We start from the raw sequence: 23,047 nt of genomic DNA on the forward strand, positions 1-23,047 counted from the left end.
CATTCCAAAACATGAGAGCGTTCGAACTTCGGGACGAAGTTCAGTTTAAGGGGGAGAGGCTGTAATATCCCAGGTTTAGAGGCAATAAAATGAGAGAACACCAAAGTGTGCATTGCATTCATGCATAGAAAATCCGGGGAATTTTCGCGCTTCAAATAAAACTTACCACAGTAACTGAAGTTTCACTTGACTTGCTGGAATTGAAGTAGATCATCAAGTCAAGCGCTATAAACTTCACTGTGATCTTTGCTAAAACCTTCTTTTGGGTAGAGATGATTTGATCTATGGATTAGATCAAATGGAATTAGCTTTACAACAACACATTCATTAATAATCAAATCCTAACTTATTAACACTTAAAAGTTAGCAACTACCTTTGTGAGTAATTTAATTCACTTCTAAACTTATTACCAAATAAGGTAAACCACAGGGTCTAAAGTGCATAAAAGCCACACATTCTTATTTAAATCATAACTTATTAAGTATATGGAATATCATAAAACTGAATCCATTTACATTACGATTTATAGTTCAAACTATTTGAATCAAACTGACTATGAGTATTTTGAAACTCATATGATCATGCCTTGGTGAAATCAAAACCAACTATCCAAATTTGAGGAATAACCTTCAACCTTGATCTTTTGACCAATATTATAATATAAATCCAATCAAATATGATATAGTGACTCATCAACATTAATAAACCATCCACAAGATATTTAGTAACAGATGCCACTTGGCTATCCAAGAATAAATCATATGAGAGGATAATGATCTTGCCACATAGGATGAGAATATCTACATGACTTGCATCCTAAGCTTTGCCACCTCATGCTCAAAGGATTGCTATGGATGAGGGCATGACAACCAAGCACCTTAGTCATCTAACCAACACAAGAGTCACCACATATGTGTCATGATACTAGAGCTTGCCCAAGCCTATAAATAGATCTACACCCTTCATCCATTTGCTCATCAAGTACCATGATACATGGTAACAAACACATAGAGCCACTCCATGGGAATTATCTAGGATCAAGATGAAGAAGCTAGGAGGTGGAGGCATACCACAAGATGCAGGTTTATCAGATTTCCTGAAGAACAAGCTACAGAAGATACCAAGGTAGAAATTCCTAGGGAAACCTATATTTAGAGGATCATATCATCATCTCTTGAGTAAGACCTTAGAATATTCCAAGACATTGAGAAGTGAGAGAAGTTATAATACTAATCACAGCCATGCCCATAAAAGAATACTAGAGTAGTACTAATCCTAGTTGTTCAAGACAACATTTGATCTTGGAGGTGAGAATCTTATTCCAATAGCAATACCTTAGGAAATCAATTCCATAATCATCACAACTTAGTATTAATTATAAACCCTAAGAATCTAGGATGAGTGTGATAAGAGGAATATTAAAGAGTGATTAGTGAGGAATAAGTGGATATTGTCTAATGCATGATTATACCTTGTAGATATAGATGATCAGTTAAATCCATGTTACTAATAGATCTCATCTATCACCTAAAATAATAAGTATATCACTAGTAGTTAATCCCAAACCAATACTCATTCCTTGTGTAGTATTGATACGGTATTTAAACCCTGCCTGCCCAAACACTTAATACAAACCTAGCATTGCTTTAATACAAGAAATCTACCTAAGTGAGGAGAGTAACCCTAGCCACTAAAACATGATCAAAGCTTATGTTCATATCCTAATTCTTGGTTGTGTATCAATTGAGTGATCACAACTAAAACCCTAGATCACCTTTGCATTTCAATCCAAGTCTCACTTTGGATTACAAGTAAAACCCTGCCATGCCTCATGCTTATTATATACTTAAATTAATGAAGCATCATCAAATTCTTAAACCCTAGAAATAGTTATTCACATAAAATCATGAACCCACCCCATTCTCATTACCATTTATTGTAAACTCTAACCTTAATTAAAATATATGTGAACCTCACCATTGTTAAGCACACTAGTTAAACCTAATAATATGTTTACTATGCACATGTTCTAAGTTTCAAACCATTGAAATAGATCTGGTTCCTAAATTAAAAAAAAAGGAATTGAAATAACTAACTAAACCATTTCTATTTTACTTAAGCCTCATAAGATATCAATTAAATCCTAAATTAAATAATTGTTTAAACAACAAGATTATACAGTGAGCATTGTTATCAAATTATCTTGTTACTCAAATATTTTATGACCTGCAAAAACAAAGCAGAAAATCAAAATTTAATTCAAACCAGAAAGTAGAAAACAAAATTCAAAACAGAAATTCAAAAAAGAAAGAGAGGGAAAAGCCTTACCTTGCCCAGCACCGTAGCAGGCGTCAGCAACCCAACACAGCCCGTGTCACCGGCCCAGCCCACGAACAATCAGCCCACCGTACCGTTTCGCCAGGAGAAGAAAAGAGGCTCCTTCTTCTTCCCCGAGGACGACACGCCGGCGAGCAGCTGCTGCCACGTCCTGGCCACCTCACCGGCGCCGATAAGGATCCACTCCGGATGCCTCAACCACGCCAAAGCTAGATAGAATCTCCTCTGCATCCGTCTGATCCAAACCCCGCTAAGATTCGTGCCGACACCCTAACGTCGTCTCCACAGCATCCCGGCCGTCGGCGAGGAATTGCCATCGACCAGGGCTCTGCTGGAGCTATAAAGCCACCAGGAAGATCTCCAGAACCCTAGCTACACGTAGCACCTCACCGTTCTCTCCCAAACTCTCTCTAACTCCCGAACGTCATCACCTTCTGTCGCCGGTGACTTACACCTCGCTGTCGATTGGGAGCACGCTGGAGCTCAAGAAGGGGTCGAGGAGGAGCGCCTCGACGCGTAGGACCTCCAGTGGCAAGATAGCATCCAGGGGAGGCCGCGGTGGGGAGTATTTGAAGTTTCCCTTCCGCAGCAGTCCGTCGGAAATGGCGATTTGGAGCTCGCCTCCGCCTTCCATTCACCTCGTCGAGCCGTCTACAAGCCTCAGGGTGAGCGTGCGCATCTCAGGGGCTCTCCCTTCTGTCTCGGCATCACCTCTAGCCCTGGATTGATTCATCGCCGCCGTGCGCCGTCGCAGACCTCGTTGCCGGAGCTAGTTCCGGTGACCATTTCGAGGGGGCGCTGCCACCAGTAGACTCGCCATAGTCTTCTCGTTCGAACGCAACAAGCCGCTCGACCCGGGGAGCCCTATATCGCCAGAAACTCCATCGCCGTCGATCGCCGGAGACCCTCCGGTGAGGTGACGTGGCCGGTGGGGTATGTTTCTGTTGTTGACTCGGTCCACGCCAACGTGGTAGTCGACGTGTACCTGGCCCCACTCGTCAGTCACTAGAGTAACAGCAGACCGGGTAGCTTTAGTGTTTTCTGTTTTAATTTAAAAACCAGTAAATTGCTACAACTTTGCAAAATTCTAGAAAATTCATATCAACTCAGAAAATTATGAATAAGATATCAAAATGTTCACAAAAATAAAATCTATTCAAATAAAATATAAAACAAAAATGTGTGTCAAAATAAAAATTCACTTATTTTTAACCTTATTAATTATGCCATTTCATTTATTTAAAATACAATTTGAATTCAATAATTAGTGAAGTTCCAAAATTAAATTTTAACTATTCAGTAACTAAATAAAATGCTAGAATTAGTTTTCTTTATCACAATTGCATTAACTTAATTATTAGTGGTAATCCATAAACCCTAATTTGAAAATTCTAAGTTACTATCTTCTTAAATAATAATAAATCAAGAAAATACTAAAAGCCAATATTAATTTAGTAACTTAAATATTGTGAACTTAAATAATTTTAATTTGCAGGTTACTATTTTTAAAACCTAGTAACAATTATTAAACCCTGATTCTTAATTAACACCTAAATAGGAGTTGCTCTAATTATTAAATCTTGTGAAAATTAATAAAATGTCAAACCATTCCTAATTTTGATTCAAAGTAATTAGTTACCACACCTATATGTCCAACCATCATTTTAGGAGTTGTACCATAATTTAGAAACCCTAGTTTCAATTTGAGTAAGACCTGGATCCCATTATTTTATGTGATCATGTCAAAATGATAAACCCTAATACCAATCTTGTGTAGTAATGCACATAACATGCTCCTATTCCACTACACCCTATTTAGGAAATGATAATTCAGTTAGTTTAGAAACCACTAGAGATTACTTAGTGAAGAAAATGTGAAGCCATAGTAAACTCTAATTCATAGCAACACCTTGACCATCATTCTTAGATATGATACCCATAATCAACCATAGTAATACACCTGCTAATACTTGCTACATATAGACCAACTCCAAGTTAAGAACCAACTAGTTCCTATTAAAGAACTACATGAAACCAATAGTAAACCCTAGAGTTACCTAGCTTCTATGTATAGCAACTCATATTCTTATTTTAACCTGTTCTTCAAAAGTTATTCTTTTGAAGTATAACATAAATAATCCTCAATCATGTCTTGTAGAACTTAAAATTGACCACTGTTCTTTACATTTTGTTCCACCAATATTCTTTATGTGTGAGCTTGTTATGATGTCTTATATCACTTGATCATGATGCTAATATAACCAAACCCTAATAAGAATCTTGTTTGAGAATCATTCTAAAAGTGCAACCAACCCTAAAGAAATCTTTACAACTCATACATCCTAAATCATCGAGGTTAGGTTACGCTTGGGACGATTGCAGTCAAGAAAGGCAAGTTCATCGCTTGCTCATGTCATTTGATTATTTGTATCAAACTATATGCAAAGTACTATACTTATCACTCATGCATTGAAAAGCAAAGTATTATTTTACAATTATGAATATGACTATGTGGTGGGCAATGGAACCATGGTATGTGTTGATATGGTGGAGGTTCCATTGCATGGGTTATATCACCCTAGGATTAATTACTAATGCCGTCCAGTGATTCTAGCGCCGTACAAACCGCGTTGACCATGAGATCTATAATGGCTCTGGGGAAGCCAGCCGTATCTTTTCCCTTCTGCACGCCAACGGATTGGTAGAGCCGGTGGGGTGTTGGAGGCACTTCCGCAATAGGTTGGGATATCCTTTTAAATCCCCATCCATTAGTGATGATAAGCTCTACCATCTATGAGGGATTGTCCGGAGTACACCGTGAGTAAAGCCGTATTATCGGGGGAAGTCTACTGGGGGTGTACGGTTGGACAAAAGGGTGGGTTTGCAGTCGCGGAGAAGGCGGTGTGGGCTTGGATCTTACACCTGGCCTCACACCAAAGGAAGTGTGGACGAGCATGCTACTCGGTTGGCAACAAGGATAAGTTCTCTTATGGGAAAAGTAACGCACCTCTGCAGAGGATACTGAATTGTGACTGTCACTCCCTGTTCCGGGAAGGGAACTGCGAACGCGGCAGGAAAGGAACTCCACGAAGTTCTAGTCAACCTGTGAAGACTGACGGGCATAGTTTTCAGAATAAAATAAACCTTTTGAAGAAATGATTACAAAAACTTGCATTGGCCTATGACTTTCTGGTCTATGGCTATAGTTAGTGCATGATACACATATTTCCTAATATGAACTTGCTGAGTACGCTCGTACTCATTCTATCTCGTTTGAACCCCCTTCTTAGATCAAGGCACTGAAGGAGAAACTACCGTGGAACTCGAAGACAAAGGAGTCAACTGCAACAAGATGAAGAATCCAATCAAAGAAGTCAATGGAGTCAACTTCTGCATCAGCTATACTGGAAACCTAGATTAGTAATAGAAGGGAACCTTTCCCTAATCCTAGCACCTAAGTAGCTAGATTTCTATAGCAAGCCAAGTAGCTCTTGAACTTAAGTTAGCAATAAGATAGACTACGAGTCGTTCTTCTGGAACTTTATTTGAAGTTTTACCTCACTGTAAAGTAGGAGGTTGTGTTGATCTTATGTAAACAGTTCGTGTGTACTTCTATAGACATACCTTGGACTCGCATATGTTTCTGTTGTACCACTCTGAGAGATGTAATATGAGTGGAACGGTGTTTCACTTGTGTTATGTCAACGACTTGTGTACTACACCATGCAGTGGTACGCTGGGTATCACATGCTGCCGATGCCGGAGGTGAACTGTATGCTATGGAGCAGTTCAATGACTAAAGAATGGTTGAGAACTGATCTGTAGTAGAACAGGCTCATCAGATACAGATCATGGCAAAGGAACTTGAGCTCCTCAAGTGTGTGCAACCGGACAAGTTTGTCGCGGGATGCATTGTCGCTAAGCTTCCCCCTTCGTGGAGGAACTTTGCCACTTCTCTGAAACATCAGAGGCATGAGTTCTCTGTTGAGAATATCATGGGCTCTCTGGATGTTGAGGAGAAGGCGAGGGCAAACGACCAACACACTGGAGGAACCGAGGGACGTTCTGCTGCCAATATGGTGCAGAAAAATGCCCACAAGTTCAAGGGAAAGAACAAGGGAGTCTCCCAGACTACCAACTTCAAGAAGAATGGGAAAACGGAGAAGAAAGATCCTTGCTGGGTATGTGGCGAGACAGGCCATTGGGCTAATCGCTGTCCACAACGCAAAGGAAAGAAATGTCAGGCTGGACAGAACTCAAATTCTGTCAGCATGATCATTGGCAACATAGAGGAACGAACTACGGGGTATGTTAATATATTACCTACTGTTCTTTCGGTGTTTCAGCCCACGGAATGGTGGGTTGATACGGGTACCAATGTTCTTGTGTGTGCTGACATCTCCATGTTTACCTCTTATCAGGTCCGAGGTTCCTCAGTAATGATGGGGAATGGGTTACATGCTACTGTTCGTGATGTTGGCACGGTAGATCTGAAGTTTACTTCGGGAAAGATCGTGCAACTGAAGAACGTGCTGCATGTCCCTTCTATCAAGAAGAATCTCGTTAGTGGCTCCCGTCTTATGAAAGATGGGTTTATGAAAATTGTATTGTCTAAGTATGGAACTTTTGTTGAAAAGGGATATGAATGTGAGGGAATGTTTCGCTTCTCTCTAGAAGACTTCTGTGGTAATGTTGTGAACCATGTAAGCACTAGTGTTAATGAAACTAATGTTTGGCATTCACGACTTTGTCATGTTAATTTCGGTTGTATGTCGCGGCTTGCTGATGTGAATTTAATTCCGAAATTCACCTTTGTCAAAGGCTCTAAGTGCCATGCTTGTGTGCAAGCAAAGCAGCCTCACAAGCCTCACAAGCTTGCGAAGGAAAGAAACTTGGCACCACTAGAACTCATACATTCAGATCTATGTGAGATGAATGGTGAATTGACAAGAGGTGGAAAGAAATATTTCATGACTTTGATTGATGATTCCACTAGGTACTGTTATGTGTATCTCCTGAAAACTAAAGATGAGGCTCTTTATTTCTTTAAAATCTATAAGGCTGAAGTTGAGAATCAACTTGAAAGAAAGATAAAAAGGGTTCGGTCTGATCGTGGTGGAGAGTACTTTTCTAACGAGTTGAATTTATTTTGTGTGGAACATAGTATAATCCATGAGAGGACGCCTCCCAATTCCCCACAATCCAATGGGATTGCGGAAAGGAAAAATCGTACTCTAACAGATTTGGTTAACGCCATGTTAGATGTTTCGGGTTTATCCAAGAAATGGTGGGGGGAGGCTATATTGACTTCGTGTCATGTCCTAAACCGTGTTCCAACCAAGAATAAAGATATTACCCCTTATGAGGAATGTGAAAAGAAAAAGCCATCACTCTCCTACCTACGAACTTGGGGTTGTTTGGCTAAAGTGAATTTGCCAATCACCAAGAAGCGAAAGCTTGGACCAAAAACCGCGGACTGTGTCTTTCTTGGCTATGTTGCCCATAGCATTGCTTATAGATTTCTTGTGGTGAAATCTGGAGTGGACGACATGAATGTTGGCACCATCTTGGAATCAAGAGATGCTGCATTTTTTGAGGATATATTTCCTATGAGAGATATGCATGGCATATCTAGTTGGGAATCGGATCCAATACATGAAACTCCTATGGAGTCTGATGAGGAATCTGATGATGAGAGTTCAGATTCTGATGAAAATGACAATGAAGCTCCCACAAGGAGTAAGAGACAAAGGACTGCAAAGTCTTTTGGTAATGATTTGATTGTGTATCTTGTGGATGATACTTCCACTACCATTTCAGAAGCTCTCGCATCCCCTGATGCAGACTACTAGAAGGAAGCGGTTCAAAGCGAGATGGATTCCATCTTGGCTAATGGAACGTGGGAGTTAACTGAGCGTCCTTATGGGTGTAAACCTGTAGGATGTAAATGTGTATTTAAGAAGAAGCATTGAGTTGATGGTACTATTGAGAAGTACAAAGCTCGGTTTGTAGCCAAAGGCTATACCCAAAAGGAAGGCGAAGATTTCTTTGATACCTACTCACCTGTGGCGAGATTGACCACAATTCGAGTACTACTGTCATTGGCTGCCTCACACTGTCTTCTCGTTCATCAAATGGACGTTAAGATGGCTTTCCTAAATGGAGAGTTGGACGAGGAAATTTACATGGAACAGCCTGATGGTTTCGTACTACAAGGTCAAGAAAGAAAGGTGTGTAAATTAAAGAAATATTTCTATGGTCTCAAACAAGCACCCAAACAATGGAATGAGAAGTTTGAAAGAACTTTGACATCCGTGGGCTTTGTTGTTAATGAAGCTGACAAATGCGTGTACTGTAACGGCCCAGGGTAGTACCCCTATTAGATTTGTTTGTGCCTTTTCTTTTATGCATCATCATAGCATCGTGTATCATATCATCCATGTTTTACTAAATAAAATTATTTTGTTAATCCTAGCTATTTTATTTTCCTCTCATATGGTTTTCTATATTAAACCCTTCTCTTTATCTTTCGTTTATAATAAAACCCTAACCTCAACCGTGCAGCCATCTCTCTTCCTTCCACCACAGGCCAGGCCTCTCTCTCTGGCCCAACTTCCTCTCTTCCTTCTCTCACCCGGTGGCCATCCCTCTCTACCTTCAGCCTAGCCCATCTGGCCCATTCTCTTTTCCTAACTGGGCCCTTACCCCTTTGAGTGGAGACGCTCTCCACGTTCCACTGTTGTTGTCTTCCCCGGCGCATGAGCACGCACATGGCGTGGGTGCGCTGCCGTGGTCCTCCCCTCCACCTCCACCACAACCACTCCCTCCTCCCTTTTAATCCCCACCGAACCCTAGCCTTCCTCCTCTCCCATCCACGCCGCCGCCAACCCTCTTCCCTCTTCCCTTCTCTCTTTTCCCCTTTTCTCTGTGAGCAAGCAACGAAGAAAACCTCACAGTACCGCACCTACCTCACCATGGCGCCGCCACTGCAGACCATCCCCTGCCGTTCCGAGGGCACCGGCGGATGCGCCTCGTCGTCCTCTTCGTCTGGGTACAAGGAATTGCTTCGGGAGGCCCTCAATCGAGCACACGGTCGCCGATTCCCCGCGAAGGCAGCCGCGCTCCGGCGAGAATTCCGGCCGCCTCCAACCTCCACCGACCCTTTCGAGCACGTACACACATTCCAGGTGACCGTGCGCATCTCCGAGGCCGGTTTCCCCTTCCTTTTCGTTCTCAGTAGCCTTCCCATGTTGACCTCCATTAACCCTTGTAGGAGCTCGACGCCGGTGATGCTCCGGCGACCCCCTGGACTCCGCGCCGCCACCATTGGCCTCCCCACATTCAGCCGCATCCCCGACGCCAGTTTCCCCGTCCTCGTTCGCCCTGAATCGACGGATTGATGTCGGACCTGATCTCCCTCCCTCCATGGCTGCAACCCTCCAAGCTCGTCCCAGTATTTGTTGGGTCAAGTTGCTGCACGCCTTTCCCTTGACATGATCTGAACTGCAGCGCAGTGGTTACTTCCTTGATCCCTCACGCTGCAGATCTTTTGTTCAAATCCTAAGTGAGGCGAATTAATCCCCACTTTTTGTTTCACCACAGATACGTTGATGGGCTTCAAACCCAGATCCATCTGGCCTTCTTCTCTCCGGTGCGGATCAGATCCAGCCCACCAGCACCCTGTCGCTCGCGCGGCCCGAAGCCAACCATCGCTGCTGGTTTCCCCCCTTCTCTGTTTTATTATTTTTGATTTGCAAATGTTGTAAAATCAATATCTCTTGAACCATAATTCGAAATAAAACATGTTATATATGAAAATTTATCAGAAAAACATGAGGAACATGAATATGCCATCCATATGCCTGTTTGCATCTCGCATCATATCACGCGTTGACAGTTTCGCATTTCCACCTCACATATATGCGGAGTATTTCGGGATTCCAATTAGGTTTCCCCGCTCCGTTTAATTTTGAAGTAGTCCACCCTTGCCATGGCTATGCCATGCTAATCAACATTTAATTTGTCGGTAGAGATGCAACTCCAACCTAACTTGTTTGCCGGGGTTCCGACTCCGATTAAATTGGATAAGTTGCATTGCACCATATCTGCCATGTCATGCATATCATCTTGATCATGCTGGATCTTCTTTATCCGTAGTAGTAAGACTTGCATGCGTTGTGTGTTCCAGCATTTGCTTCTTCCCGGATAGGATCACGAAGTGGTGATGTGAGATACGACGAGTCCTCCGACAAGTTCTTCTGCAGCTTTTCACAGGCGAGCCCACCCCTTCACCTATTTTACTTTTACATGCTCTTTTGATCTATTGCTATCCTTATGTTGCGATTCTGTTGTGTCACGTGTCCTAACCACCTGTTACCTATATGTCCGAGATACACCTCCTCGCCCTACCTATTGTTTGTTGTTTGCCAGCTTTGCGAGTCGTAGGCGAGTTTAGGGTCTTGTTGATATCTCGAGATGTTCGGGATATCTTGTTGGGAAGTTGACACATGTACCACCTTTTGAAAATGATGTTGATAACTTTTGCTACAACTAAAATTGCTAAGGGATAATAACATTGCAGAGGCATCTGTGAGCCCCTTTGCGAAAGCATCGGAACTTTGACTCGCTAATGTCCCCTAGGACCCGAGTTCTTGTTATCTGTTCCGAGATTGAGCGCTCTACCCGTACGTGGGGGAATGGGACCCCCATCACCCACTACCTTTCCTCGAGTCTGTTTATTGGGAGCCACAACCTTGGTTTTATTTGCCCATATGCACGATGCACGATTTACTTCCTGTTGCCTTCGGGTGTTTATTTCTGTATTGTACTCATATTGCGGATAGACTTATCCTGTGCCTGGTAGTTAGTGCCCGCCTGGACTATGTCGCAAACCTCTGGGTCCGTATCGGAGTACGGCCGAACTTCGTCACGGGTAGCTTAGTTGGGTGGCTCCCATTAAACTTTCTCTTGCATTGGGAACGGTCTTGATGTGAGACTCCACCTGTAGCAAGTGGGTTCGAGCATGCGTATGGTTACATTTGGGCAACCCCTGCAGGGTGTACATCTTATCGATAAGCCGTGTCCGCGGTTATGGACGACTTGGAATTGTATAGCTTGATCATAGAATAACTTACACCTTATATCCTGTTGCTAATAATTTGCTAATAAAACTTTTTCAAAAAGTGTGTGTGTGCCTTTGACAGTACCTCTTTGCGAAGGGGGATCGCATCGGCTGTGTTATGTTTGCAGAGTATAGAACTGTTACCTTGTGCGCTCTCTTATCTTCTCTGAGTAGACGGATGTTGTAGCGTGTCTCTATTGGATAGTAGATTTGCTGCCGCTAACTCCACATATAGCCGGGTGAAGTTTATACCGCCCACCAGCGAGCATAGCTGGTCTTGTCTCGCAAGTACGTGCCAATGGTACTTACCCTCGCCTTCCTTTCTTTTTGTCTCCTCCCCCTTTTGTCGGCAACCGATGGCCCGACTTTGACAGGTACGAGATGACGACGTTAGCAAGGTTAACCTTCCGGCTTGGCCTGGGCAGGGTTATGGACGCCACTGGTTATCTTCAGGACTCTTAGTCCAATTTGTATCTTGTCCGTACTCGGACGTATTTGATCTTCTCTATGATTTGGATCTTTGTATGTATCTATTTGTATCTTGACTCGTTGGAGTTGTTGTTGTAATATATATGTTTCTTGTGGGCTCTATTGTAAACCTGTTGTAATGTTACTACTCGTGGTAATTCCTCTGGCATCACGTGTGTGATTCGTCGCGCACGTCGTGTCGGAGGGCGTCTCTGGATCGATATCGTGCGGATTTCGGCGTGTTCGCTGGGATCCTCATGGTACCGGTTCGGGGCGTCACAAGTTGGTATCAGAGCTCAGGTTTAACGGTACCCCACTAGTCGAGCCTGTAGGATAACCTTGCCAACGGTCGTTAAGTTTAGAGCGTCCAAACTATTTTCTAAAATTCGTTGGATAGATCTGATTAGTTCTGATTTTTCTCCTTATCTCTATTCTTTCTCATCTTACCTTTGCGAGTTTTGTATCTTATCTTATCTGCTTCTTTGAGTCTTAGGTTTCCACGTGGGTTGGACGATCTTTGCCCCTCACCTATTAGGTCCGATCTTCCGAGGATCCCGATGGAAGAGCATCATCGACAGCGGAACAACGACTTCTTGTTAGTGGTGTCGCCGAGCTACGTGGAGCAAGAATTCTTGTTAGTGGTGTCGAGGAGATCGACACGCCGTCAGAAGATTACCTAGTTCACCTCTCTCCCCCGTACCATGGCGTGGAACCTCGGGGCGAGGTTCCTTGTTAGTGGTGTCGATTGTAACGGCCCAGGGTAGTACCCCTATTAGATTTGTTTGTGCCTTTTCTTTTATGCATCATCATAGCATCGTGTATCATATCATCCATGTTTTACTAAATAAAATTATTTTGTAAATCCTAGCTATTTTATTTTCCTCTCATATGGTTTTCTATATTAAACCCTTCTCTTTATCTTTCTTTTATAATAAAACTCTAACCTCAACCGTGCAGCCATCTCTCTTCCTTCCACCACAGGCCAGGCCTCTCTCTCTGGCCCAACTTCCTCTCTTCCTTCTCTCACCCGGTGGCCATCCCTCTCTACCTTCAGCCTAGCCCATCTGGCCCATTCTCTTTTCCTAACTGGGCCCTTACCCCTTTGAGTGGAGACGCTCTCCACGTTCCACTGTTGTCGTCTTCCCCGGCGCATGAGCACGCACATGGCGTGGGTGCGCTGCCGTGGTCCTCCCCTCCACCTCCACCACAACCACTCCCTCCTCCCTTTTAATCCCCACCGAACCCTAGCCTTCCTCCTCTCCCATCCACATCGCCGCCAACCCTCTTCCCTCTTCCCTTCTCTCTTTTCCCCTTTTCTCTGTGAGCAAGCAACGAAGAAAACCTCACAGTACCGCACCTACCTCGCCATGGCGCCGCCGCTGCAGACCATCCCCCGCCGTTCCGAGGGCACCGGCGGATGCGCCTCGTCGTCCTCTTCGTCTGGGTACAAGGAATTGCTTCGGGAGGCCCTCAATCGAGCACACGGTCGCCGATTCCCCGCGAAGACAGCCGCGCTCCGGCGAGAATTCCGGCCGCCTCCAACCTCCACCGACCCTTTCGAGCACGTACACACATTCCAGGTGACCGTGCGCATCTCCGAGGCCGGTTTCCCCTTCCTTTTCGTTCTCAGTAGCCTTCCCATGTTGACCTCCATTAACCCTTGTAGGAGCTCGACGCCGGTGATGCTCCGGCGACCCCCTGGACTCTGCGCTGCCACCATTGGCCTCCCCACGTTCAGCCGCATCCCCGACGCCAGTTTCCCCATCCTCGTTCGCCCTGAATCGACGGATTGATGTCGGACCTGATCTCCCTCCCTCCATGGCTGCAACCCTCCAAGCTCGTCCCAGTATTTGTTGGGTCAAGTTGCTGCACGCCTTTCCCTTGACATGATCTGAACTGCAGCGCAGTGGTTACTTCCTTGATCCCTCACGCTGCAGATCTTATGTTCAAATCCTAAGTGAGGCGAATTAATCCCCACTTTTTGTTTCACCACAGATACGTTGATGGGCTTCAAACCCAGATCCATCTGGCCTTCTTCTCTCCGGTGCGGATCAGATCCAGCCCACCAGCACCCTGTCGCTCGCGCGGCCCGAAGCCAACCATCGCTGCTGGTTTCCCCCCTTCTCTGTTTTATTATTTTTGATTTGCAAATCTTGTAAAATCAATATCTCTTGAACCATAATTCGAAATAAAACATGTTATATATGAAAATTTATCAGAAAAACATGAGGAACATGAATATGCCATCCATATGCCTGTTTGCATCTCGCATCATATCACGCGTTGACAGTTTCGCATTTCCACCTCACATATATGCGGAGTATTTCGGGATTCCAATTAGGTTTCCCCGCTCCGTTTAATTTTGAAGTAGCCCACCCTTGCCATGGCTATGCCATGCTAATCAACATTTAATTTGTCGGTAGAGATGCAACTCCAACCTAACTTGTTTGCCGGGGTTCCGACTCCAATTAAATTGGATAAGTTGCATTGCACCATATCTGCCATGTCATGCATATCATCTTGATCATGCTGGATCTTCTTTATCCGTAGTAGTAAGACTTGCATGCGTTGTGTGTTCCAGCATTTGCTTCTTCCCGGATAGGATCACGAAGTGGTGATGTGAGATACGACGAGTCCTCCGACAAGTTCTTCTGCAGCTTTTCACAGGCGAGCCCACCCCTTCACCTATTTTACTTTTACATGCTCTTTTGATCTATTGCTATCCTTATGTTGCGATTCTGTTGTGTCACGTGTCCTAACCACCTGTTACCTATATGTCCGAGATACACCTCCTCGCCCTACCTATTGTTTGTTGTTTGCCAGCTTTGCGAGTCGTAGGCGAGTTTAGGGTCTTGTTGATATCTCGAGATGTTCGGGATATCTTGTTGGGAAGTTGACACATGTACCACCTTTTGAAAATGATGTTGATAACTTTTGCTACAACTAAAATTGCTAAGGGATAATAACATTGCAGAGGCATCTGTGAGCCCCTTTGCGAAAGCATCGGAACTTTGACTCGCTAATGTCCCCTAGGACCCGAGTTCTTGTTATCTGTTCCGAGATTGAGCGCTCTACCCGTACGTGGGGGAATGGGACCCCCATCACCCACTACCTTTCCTCGAGTCTGTTTATTGGGAGCCACAACCTTGGTTTTATTTGCCCATATGCACGATGCACGATTTACTTCCTGTTGCCTTCGGGTGTTTATTTCTGTATTGTACTCATATTGCGGATAGACTTATCCTGTGCCTGGTCGTTAGTGCCCGCCTGGACTATGTCGCAAACCTCTGGGTCCGTATCGGAGTACGGCCGAACTTCGTCACGGGTAGCTTAGTTGGGTGGCTCCCATTAAACTTTCTCTTGCATTGGGAACGGTCTTGATGTGAGACTCCACCTGTAGCAAGTGGGTTCGAGCATGCGTATGGTTACATTTGGGCAACCCCTGCAGGGTGTACATCTTATCGATAAGCCGTGTCCGCGGTTATGGACGACTTGGAATTGTATAGCTTGATCATAGAATAACTTACACCTTATATCCTGTTGCTAATAATTTGCTAATAAAACTTTTTCAAAAAGTGTGTGTGTGCCTTTGACAGTACCTCTTTGCGAAGGGGGATCGCATCGGCTGTGTTATGTTTGCAGAGTATAGAACTGTTACCTTGTGCGCTCTCTTATCTTCTCTGAGTAGATGGATGTTGTAGCGTGTCTCTATTGGATAGTAGATTTGCTGCCGCTAACTCCACATATAGCCGGGTGAAGTTTATACCGCCCACCAGCGAGCATAGCTGGTCTTGTCTCGCAAGTACGTGCCAATGGTACTTACCCTCGCCTTCCTTTCTTTTTGTCTCCTCCCCCTTTTGTCGGCAACCGATGGCCCGACTTTGACAGGTACGAGATGACGACGTTAGCAAGGTTAACCTTCCGGCTTGGCCTGGGCAGGGTTATGGACGCCACTGGTTATCTTCAGGACTCTTAGTCCAATTTGTATCTTGTCCGTACTCGGACGTATTTGATCTTCTCTATGATTTGGATCTTTGTATGTATCTATTTGTATCTTGACTCGTTGGAGTTGTTGTTGTAATATATATGTTTCTTGTGGGCTCTATTGTAAACCTGTTGTAATGTTACTACTCGTGGTAATTCCTCTGGCATCACGTGTGTGATTCGTCGCGCACGTCGTGTCGGAGGGCGTCTCTGGATCGATATCGTGCGGATTTCGGCGTGTTCGCTGGGATCCTCATGGTACCGGTTCGGGGCGTCACAAGTTGGTATCAGAGCTCAGGTTTAACGGTACCCCACTAGTCGAGCCTGTAGGATAACCTTGCCAACGGTCGTTAAGTTTAGAGCGTCCAAACTATTTTCTAAAATTCGTTGGATAGATCTGATTAGTTCTGATTTTTCTCCTTATCTCTATTCTTTCTCATCTTACCTTTGCGAGTTTTGTATCTTATCTTATCTGCTTCTTTGAGTCTTAGGTTTCCACGTGGGTTGGACGATCTTTGCCCCTCACCTATTAGGTCCGATCTTCCGAGGATCCCGATGGAAGAGCATCATCGACAGCGGAACAACGACTTCTTGTTAGTGGTGTCGCCGAGCTACGTGGAGCAAGAATTCTTGTTAGTGGTGTCGAGGAGATCGACACGCCGTCAGAAGATTACCTAGTTCACCTCTCTCCCCCGTACCATGGCGTGGAACCTCGGGGCGAGGTTCCTTGTTAGTGGTGTCGATTGTAACGGCCCAGGGTAGTACCCCTATTAGATTTCTTTGTGCCTTTTCTTCTATGCATCATCATAGCATCGTGTATCATATCATCCATGTTTTACTAAATAAAATTATTTTGTAAATCCTAGCTATTTTATTTTCCTCTCATATGGTTTTCTATATTAAACCCTTCTCTTTATCTTTCTTTTATAATAAAACCCTAACCTCAACCGTGCAGCCATCTCTCTTCCTTCCACCACAGGCCAGGCCTCTCTCTCTGGCCCAACTTCCTCTCTTCCTTCTCTCACCCGGTGGCCATCCCTCTCTACCTTCAGCCTAGCCCATCTGGCCCATTCTCTTTTCCTAACTGGGCCCTTACCCCTTTGAGTGGAGACGCTCTCCACGTTCCACTGTTGTCGTCTTCCCCGGCGCATGAGCACGCACATGGCGTGGGTGCGCTGCCGTGGTCCTCCCCTCCACCTCCACCACAACCACTCCCTCCTCCCTTTTAATCCCCACCGAACCCTAGCCTTCCTCCTCTCCCATCCACGTCGCCGCCAACCCTCTTCCCTCTTCCCTTCTCTCTTTTCCCCTTTTCTCTGTGAGCAAGCAACGAAGAAAACCTCACAGTACCGCACCTACCTCGCCATGGCGCCGCCGCTGCAGACCATCCCCCGCCGTTCCGAGGGCACCGGCGGATGCGCCTCGTCGTCCTCTTCGTCTGGGTACAAGGAATTGCTTCGGGAGGCCCTCAATCGAGCACACGGTCGCCGATTCCCCGCGAAGACAGCCGTGCTCCGGCGAGAATTCCGGCCGCCTCCAACCTCCACCGACCCTTTCGAGCACGTACACACATTCCAGGTGACCGTGCGCATCTCCGAGGCCGGTTTCCCCTTCCTTTTCATTCTCAGTAGCCTTCCCATGTTGACCTCCATTAACCCTTGTAGGAGCTCGACGCCGGTGATGCTCCGGCGACCCCCTGGACTCCGCGCCGCCACCATTGGCCTCCCCACGTTCAGCTGCATCCCCGACGCCAGTTTCCCCATCCTCGTTCGCCCTGAATCGACGGATTGATGTCGGACCTGATCTCCCTCCCTCCATGGCTGCAACCCTCCAAGCTCGTCCCAGTATTTGTTGGGTCAAGTTGCTGCACGCCTTTCCCTTGACATGATCTGAACTGCAGCGCAGTGGTTACTTCCTTGATCCCTCACGCTGCAGATCTTATGTTCAAATCCTAAGTGAGGCGAATTAATCCCCACTTTTTGTTTCACCACAGATACGTTGATGGGCTTCAAACCCAGATCCATCTGGCCTTCTTCTCTCCGGTGCGGATCAGATCCAGCCCACCAGCACCCTGTCGCTCGCGCGGCCCGAAGCCAACCATCGCTGCTGGTTTCCCCCCTTCTCTGTTTTATTATTTTTGATTTGCAAATCTTGTAAAATCAATATCTCTTGAACCATAATTCGAAATAAAACATGTTATATATGAAAATTTATCAGAAAAACATGAGGAACATGAATATGCCATCCATATGCCTGTTTGCATCTCGCATCATATCACGCGTTGACAGTTTCGCATTTCCACCTCACATATATGCGGAGTATTTCGGGATTCCAATTAGGTTTCCCCGCTCCGTTTAATTTTGAAGTAGCCCACCCTTGCCATGGCTATGCCATGCTAATCAACATTTAATTTGTCGGTAGAGATGCAACTCCAACCTAACTTGTTTGCCGGGGTTCCGACTCCGATTAAATTGGATAAGTTGCATTGCACCATATCTGCCATGTCATGCATATCATCTTGATCATGCTGGATCTTCTTTATCCGTAGTAGTAAGACTTGCATGCGTTGTGTGTTCCAGCATTTGCTTCTTCCCGGATAGGATCACGAAGTGGTGATGTGAGATATGACGAGTCCTCCGACAAGTTCTTCTGCAGCTTTTCACAAAGTAGCCCACCCCTTCACCTATTTTACTTTTACATGCTCTTTTGATCTATTGCTATCCTTATGTTGCGATTCTGTTGTGTCACGTGTCCTAACCACCTGTTACCTATATGTCCGAGATACACCTCCTCGCCCTACCTATTGTTTGTTGTTTGCCAGCTTTGCGAGTCGTAGGCGAGTTTAGGGTCTTGTTGATATCTCGAGATGTTTAGGATATCTTGTTGGGAAGTTGACACATGTACCACCTTTTGAAAATGATGTTGATAACTTTTGCTACAACTAAAATTGCTAAGGGATAATAACATTGCAGAGGCATCTGTGAGCCCCTTTGCGAAAGCATCGGAACTTTGACTCGCTAATGTCCCCTAGGACCCGAGTTCTTGTTATCTGTTCCGAGATTGAGCGCTCTACCCGTACGTGGGGGAATGGGACCCCCATCACCCACTACCTTTCCTCGAGTCTGTTTATTGGGAGCCACAACCTTGGTTTTATTTGCCCATATGCACGATGCACGATTTACTTCCTGTTGCCTTCGGGTGTTTATTTCTGTATTGTACTCATATTGCGGATAGACTTATCCTGTGCCTGGTCGTTAGTGCCCGCCTGGACTATGTCGCAAACCTCTGGGTCCGTATCAGAGTACGGCCGAACTTCGTCACGGGTAGCTTAGTTGGGTGGCTCCCATTAAACTTTCTCTTGCATTGGGAACGGTCTTGATGTGAGACTCCACCTGTAGCAAGTGGGTTCGAGCATGCGTATGGTTACATTTGGGCAACCCCTGCAGGGTGTACATCTTATCGATAAGCCGTGTCCGCGGTTATGGACGACTTGGAATTGTATAGCTTGATCATAGAATAACTTACACCTTATATCCTGTTGCTAATAATTTGCTAATAAAACTTTTTCAAAAAGTGTGTGTGTGCCTTTGATAGTACCTCTTTGCGAAGGGGGATCGCATCGGCTGTGTTATGTTTGCAGAGTATAGAACTGTTACCTTGTGCGCTCTCTTATCTTCTCTGAGTAGACGGATGTTGTAGCGTGTCTCTATTGGATAGTAGCTTTGCTGCCGCTAACTCCACATATAGCCGGGTGAAGTTTATACCGCCCACCAGCGAGCATAGCTGGTCTTGTCTCGCAAGTACGTGCCAATGGTACTTACCCTCGCCTTCCTTTCTTTTTGTCTCCTCCCCCTTTTGTCGGCAACCGATGGCCCGACTTTGACAGGTACGAGATGACGACGTTAGCAAGGTTAACCTTCCGGCTTGGCCTGGGCAGGGTTATGGACGCCACTGGTTATCTTCAGGACTCTTAGTCCAATTTGTATCTTGTCCGTACTCGGACGTATTTGATCTTCTCTATGATTTGGATCTTTGTATGTATCTATTTGTATCTTGACTCGTTGGAGTTGTTGTTGTAATATATATGTTTCTTGTGGGCTCTATTGTAAACCTGTTGTAATGTTACTACTCGTGGTAATTCCTCTGGCATCACGTGTGTGATTCGTCGCGCACGTCGTGTCGGAGGGCGTCTCTGGATCGATATCGTGCGGATTTCGGCGTGTTCACTGGGATCCTCATGGTACCGGTTCGGGGCGTCACAAGTTGGTATCAGAGCTCAGGTTTAACGGTACCCCACTAGTCGAGCCTGTAGGATAACCTTGCCAACGGTCGTTAAGTTTAGAGCGTCCAAACTATTTTCTAAAATTCGTTGGATAGATCTGATTAGTTCTGATTTTTCTCCTTATCTCTATTCTTTCTCATCTTACCTTTGCGAGTTTTGTATCTTCTCTTATCTGCTTCTTTGAGTCTTAGGTTTCCACGTGGGTTGGACGATCTTTGCCCCTCACCTATTAGGTCCGATCTTCCGAGGATCCCGATGGAAGAGCATCATCGACAGCGGAACAACGACTTCTTGTTAGTGGTGTCGCCGAGCTAAGTGGAGCAAGAATTCTTGTTAGTGGTGTCGAGGAGATCGACACGCCGTCAGAAGATTACCTAGTTCACCTCTCTCCCCCGTACCATGGCGTGGAACCTCGGGGCGAGGTTCCTTGTTAGTGGTGTCGATTGTAACGGCCCAGGGTAGTACCCCTATTAGATTTGTTTGTGCCTTTTCTTTTATGCATCATCATAGCATCGTGTATCATATCATCCATGTTTTACTAAATAAAATTATTTTGTAAATCCTAGCTATTTTATTTTCCTCTCATATGGTTTTCTATATTAAACCCTTCTCTTTATCTTTCTTTTATAATAAAACCCTAACCTCAACCGTGCAACCATCTCTCTTCCTTCCACCACAGGCCAGGCCTCTCTCTCTGGCCCAACTTCCTCTCTTCCTTCTCTCACCCGGTGGCCATCCCTCTCTACCTTCAGCCTAGCCCATCTGGCCCATTCTCTTTTCCTAACTGGGCCCTTACCCCTTTGAGTGGAGACGCTCTCCACGTTCCACTGTTGTCGTCTTCCCCGGCGCATGAGCACGCACATGGCGTGGGTGCGCTGCCGTGGTCCTCCCCTCCACCTCCACCACAATCACTCCCTCCTCCCTTTTAATCCCCACCGAACCCTAGCCTTCCTCCTCTCCCATCCACGTCGCCGCCAACCCTCTTCCCTCTTCCCTTCTCTCTTTTCCCCTTTTCTCTGTGAGCAAGCAACGAAGAAAACCTCACAGTACCGCACCTACCTCGCCATGGCGCCGCCGCTGCAGACCATCCCCCGCCGTTCCGAGGGCACCGGCGGATGCGCCTCGTCGTCCTCTTCGTCTGGGTACAAGGAATTGCTTCGGGAGGCCCTCAATCGAGCACACGGTCGCCGATTCCCCGCGAAGACAGCCGCGCTCCGGCGAGAATTCCGGCCGCCTCCAACCTCCACCGACCCTTTCGAGCACGTACACACATTCCAGGTGACCGTGCGCATCTCCGAGGCCGGTTTCCCCTTCCTTTTCGTTCTCAGTAGCCTTCCCATGTTGACCTCCATTAACCCTTGTAGGAGCTCGACGCCGGTGATGCTCCGGCGACCCCCTGGACTCCGCGCCGCCACCATTGGCCTCCCCACGTTCAGCCGCATCCCCGACGCCAGTTTCCCCATCCTCGTTCGCCCTGTATCGACGGATTGATGTCGGACCTGATCTCCCTCCCTCCATGGCTGCAACCCTCCAAGCTCGTCCCAGTATTTGTTGGGTCAAGTTGCTGCACGCCTTTCCCTTGACATGATCTGAACTGCAGCGCAGTGGTTACTTCCTTGATCCCTCACGCTGCAGATCTTATGTTCAAATCCTAAGTGAGGCGAATTAATCCCCACTTTTTGTTTCACCACAGATACGTTGATGGGCTTCAAACCCAGATCCATCTGGCCTTCTTCTCTCCGGTGTGGATCAGATCCAGCCCACCAGCACCCTGTCGCTCGCGCGGCCCGAAGCCAACCATCGCTGCTGGTTTCCCCCCTTCTCTGTTTTATTATTTTTGATTTGCAAATCTTGTAAAATCAATATCTCTTGAACCATAATTCGAAATAAAACATGTTATATATGAAAATTTATCAAAAAAACATGAGGAACATGAATATGCCATCCATATGCCTGTTTGCATCTCGCATCATATCACGCGTTGACAGTTTCGCATTTCCACCTCACATATATGCGGAGTATTTCGGGATTCCAATTAGGTTTCCCCGCTCCGTTTAATTTTGAAGTAGCCCACCCTTGCCATGGCTATGCCATGCTAATCAACATTTAATTTGTTGGTAGAGATGCAACTCCAACCTAACTTGTTTGCCGGGGTTCCGACTCCGATTAAATTGGATAAGTTGCATTGCACCATATCTGCCATGTCATGCATATCATCTTGATCATGCTGGATCTTCTTTATCCGTAGTAGTAAGACTTGCATGCGTTGTTGTTATCACCAGAATTTGACCGAGTCAGAGGTGGGCCACGATTGAGATAGACTTGAAGATATACATGGAAGGAAGAACAAGAATTGGCCTTATACACGAAGTTGGGCTGAATTGGCCATGTATCTGTAATATAGTAGATCGCATCTTAGATTAAAAATTAGAGTTTTACTCGTGCACGGTTAGGTGCACGTCCGAATTAGAAAGTCCGCTGGACTATAAATATGTATCTAGGGTTTATGGAATAAACAACAACTCACGTTCAACCCAAAACAAACCAATCTCGGCGCATCGCCAACTCCTTCGTCTCGAGGGTTTCTATCAGGTAAGCGACATGCTGCCTAGATCGCATCTTGCGATCTAGGCAGCACAAGCCCCACGTTGTTCATGCGTTGCTCGTACTGAAGCGTCTTTGATGGCGAGCAACGTAGTTATCATAGATGTGTTAGGGTTAGCATAGTTCTTCGTATAACATGCTTACGTAGTGCAACCCTTGCATATCTAGCCGCCCTCACGCCTATCTCAGGTGTGGGGGCGGCACCCCGCTTGATCATTATTCAGTAGATCTGATCCGTTACGATTGCTCC

The 23,047-nt window shown here is 45.7% G+C and overlaps 3 long non-coding RNA genes across 3 annotated transcripts; all 3 read left to right on the forward strand.

Annotated features, from left to right (window-relative positions):
• The first annotated feature begins 9,246 nt into the window (after nt 1-9,246).
• LOC127299795 (uncharacterized) lies at nt 9,247-10,069 on the forward strand. Its single transcript, XR_007850662.2, has 3 exons — nt 9,247-9,525; nt 9,612-9,854; nt 9,941-10,069. It is a non-coding gene; the product is annotated as an uncharacterized lncRNA (long non-coding RNA).
• Nucleotides 10,070-17,426: 7,357 nt separating this feature from the next.
• LOC139831017 (uncharacterized) lies at nt 17,427-18,568 on the forward strand. Its single transcript, XR_011744921.1, has 3 exons — nt 17,427-17,489; nt 17,576-17,818; nt 17,905-18,568. It is a non-coding gene; the product is annotated as an uncharacterized lncRNA (long non-coding RNA).
• A 2,600-nt stretch (nt 18,569-21,168) lies between these two features.
• Nucleotides 21,169-21,954, forward strand: LOC127299796 (uncharacterized). The gene is made up of 3 exons (XR_007850663.2): nt 21,169-21,471; nt 21,558-21,800; nt 21,887-21,954. It is a non-coding gene; the product is annotated as an uncharacterized lncRNA (long non-coding RNA).
• The last annotated feature ends 1,093 nt before the right edge of the window (nt 21,955-23,047 follow it).

The sequence above is a fragment of the Lolium perenne genome, chromosome 5, assembly GCF_019359855.2.
Source record: "Lolium perenne isolate Kyuss_39 chromosome 5, Kyuss_2.0, whole genome shotgun sequence".
Classification (NCBI taxonomy): domain Eukaryota; kingdom Viridiplantae; phylum Streptophyta; class Magnoliopsida; order Poales; family Poaceae; genus Lolium; species Lolium perenne.